At 40.2% G+C, this 2934-nt stretch overlaps 1 pseudogene; it reads right to left on the reverse strand.

Annotated features, from left to right (window-relative positions):
- Positions 1 to 1081: 1081 nt before the first annotated feature.
- On the reverse strand, positions 1082 to 2384 carry LOC143653384 (eIF5-mimic protein 2-like; annotated as a pseudogene).
- Between the last annotated feature and the right edge of the window lie 550 nt (positions 2385 to 2934).

Raw genomic sequence — 2934 nt, forward strand, 5'->3', positions numbered from 1 at the left:
TCTACCTTATTGAGACCACTAATGCTTTCCTTCATTTCTCCAGTGGACATGCAAGACCTTAGATGGGGGAAGGGGTGTGCCTACTGCTGTGTCCCTGAGTTCTCCTGCAGGTGTGGTGCCTCAGCAGTGGCTAGGGACTCTTTCTTAGCTCCGATTCAGCACAGGAGTCTTGTTCTTATGAAGTTTATTTCTGCAGCAGAGAAGCTAAGCCTACCTAAAGTTATGCCTAAGAGTTATCTCCAGAAAACCTCTTTTGTTGCTCAGATGTGGCCTCTCTCTCTCTCTCTAAGCCCAACTCTGCAAATGAAATCATTACACTCCCCACTATGTGGGAAATGAAATCCAGGCTTGAAAATCTTCCTGGCAACATGGGATATGACTCCTAGGGATGAGCCTGGCTTTGGTACTATGGGATTGACAATGCCTTCCGTGACCAAAATGGGGAAAAGAAATGTAACAAAATATGATATCAGTGGCTAAGATAGTTAAAATAGAGTCAAGAGGCTAGTCTGGAGGCTAGCTACTTTTAGGTGAACTTCAGCTAGATACTGCTAATTACCACAATTTGCCAACCCCCAACCAAAAACCCTAAAGAACACCTTGGGCTCAATCTGAGATTCTACAAAAGCTTCACATACTAAGATTACTTTCCAGAAACCTACCACTTCCAGATGGGTTCCTAGGCTGGATAAGTCCTGAAACCCAGAGGGGCCAGCCTCTCCAAGAACATCAACTAGTTCCATCCCCCATCCCTTATTATCAACACCCTTTTCCAACATGAAAAAGTTAGAAGGGGAAGAGCCCAAATACCCCTAAGGATTGGGAGAAGAATCAAAGGCGAAGGAGGAGTCATAACAGAGGAGAAAAGATTTAACAAATAAATATGACTGCTGAATCATTATATTGGTATTTCTTTTAGTCTCCAGTGTCTTAGAGCAGTTAGAAGGAAAAATCTAAAATTGCGAAACAATAACCTATACCAAACTCTGAAATTTATTCTATAATTATTTGTTACAGTGTACTTTGAGATTTATTACTTTTTCGTATAGGTTATATGTCACCAAATAAAAAAAAAAACTTTTTAAAATACGATAACAACAACAGAATAAAAAAACTCAGTCCCCTCTTAAGCTTCACACTCAGATTATTCTTCAGCATTTTTGAGCCACTTTACAAAAAATTTTGTTGCCTTAAGGAAGACACTTTTCCCCTTTGCAACATGTGTGTCTTTATACCACTTCAGAATGGGCTCTTTACTCAGGACTTTAGCTTTATATAAAAGTACTACTGTTTTCTAGAAGGCTTTTTATAAAATGAGTGTTGTCACAACAGTCTTCCTGAATCTTCAGTAACAGAGTCAGCTCAGACTGACCTTGGGTGAGCAGCAAAGACAGCAAGTAGAGGGCTGTATTGCTTCAGGGGCCTGATGGCTTGCTCTGCTATAACTGCCTCTTTTTTTTTTTTTTTTTCCATTCCACAGTGCTTGTTACACTTGACCAGACTATTCCAATGACAACTAGTTCCAGGATTTTGTTTTGTTTGTTTTTCATCTCTTTGGCATCTAGAATGATATCCTTAAATGGATTACCATGTGACATCTGTTCTTGAAGTACTTTCTGGAGCTTTTTAAGATCTCCGGTTTTCTGATTCTGAGCATACTCTGAAAGCTCTTTCAAGCCTGCCTCAGCAAAACACTCTGTGAAGTGTTCAACGCTTTGCTTATTGGCAGGAAAAAGGTCCATCAATCTGTTATCCACGCTGACTTTCCAAAGACACGCAGCTAAGTATTGATATTTTTTTCATTTATCGTTATTTTAGTTACAGAGTTTTACAGCGAAAGCTTCTGAAACCAAATTTCTTAACGCAAAATTCTCATTATAAAGGCCATTAAGAATGGATGTATTATGTCCCATTAGCCAGAACACCAGTCAGCATAGCCAGCTTGTTCCTTTCCGACTCTGAAAAATCCTTTCAGAACAGCAGCTTTTGAACTTCATCTTCAAAACCTTTCTCTAGGTATTTATAGCACCTGATTAACTTGTGAAAAACCTGAGCAAATGCTTTCATGGTCTCTAGGTCTTCTGGTGCTGCAAACATACAGACATCTGTATCCATCATACCATCTGCCAGTGTACCATCTGGGACCAGCATTTCACCAGCCGCCAGAATGTCAGAGCATTCCGGCATGTTGGCTGTAATCAAATTTCATTCCAGAAGCATCAAGAAACTTTGCTACTGCTTCCAAATCAGTACCAGTTTCAGCTAAGCCTTGACTAATACAGTCCTGAAATTGAGTAGAGTCAAACCTCTCTTTTTTCATCTCCTTTCCTAGTTTTAAAACACTGGCCTGGTAGCACTGGCTTTTGCTGCTTTTGATTATTCATAATAAGACACCCAAATTAAAGACGAAAAGGAAAGAACCAGAAACCTCCAATGTGGTGGCAACTGTGGCAGTCTCCTCTCTCTATATGTTTTTAAATTTATCATTTGTTTATTTATTCATTTTGGGGCGCATGGCAGGAGAGCATTCTACCACTGAACCACCCATGCATTCTGCTACATGTTTTTAAGGTGTTTTCCTTACTACTTCTTCCCCAGCTCCCTTTTTTTTTTTTTTTTTAATTGTGTTTTCTTAGTCTCTCCTGCTTCACCATCTCTCCCTTGTCCTTTCCTGCCTGGCTGTTGTTCCTGTTGACATCTCTGCTCGGCAGATGCTCTCCAGCCCTCCTTTCTTGTCTGCTGGTTGGAGCATGTCATCCCGTCACAGGCTTGGAATCAGAACGCAGTCCCCTTCCTCCATTCCCACGTCCTCTTTTTCATAAATGGAAATCCTGCTAGCAATTAACATGCCACACAAAAATTGTCTGTGCGATTAGAATGTTTCTATTAATTATAGAAACAAATAGTTACTTAAGCAGCTTTTACAGGAAGCTA

The sequence above is a fragment of the Tamandua tetradactyla genome, chromosome 13 (assembly GCF_023851605.1).
Source record: "Tamandua tetradactyla isolate mTamTet1 chromosome 13, mTamTet1.pri, whole genome shotgun sequence".
In the NCBI taxonomy this organism is placed as follows: domain Eukaryota; kingdom Metazoa; phylum Chordata; class Mammalia; order Pilosa; family Myrmecophagidae; genus Tamandua; species Tamandua tetradactyla.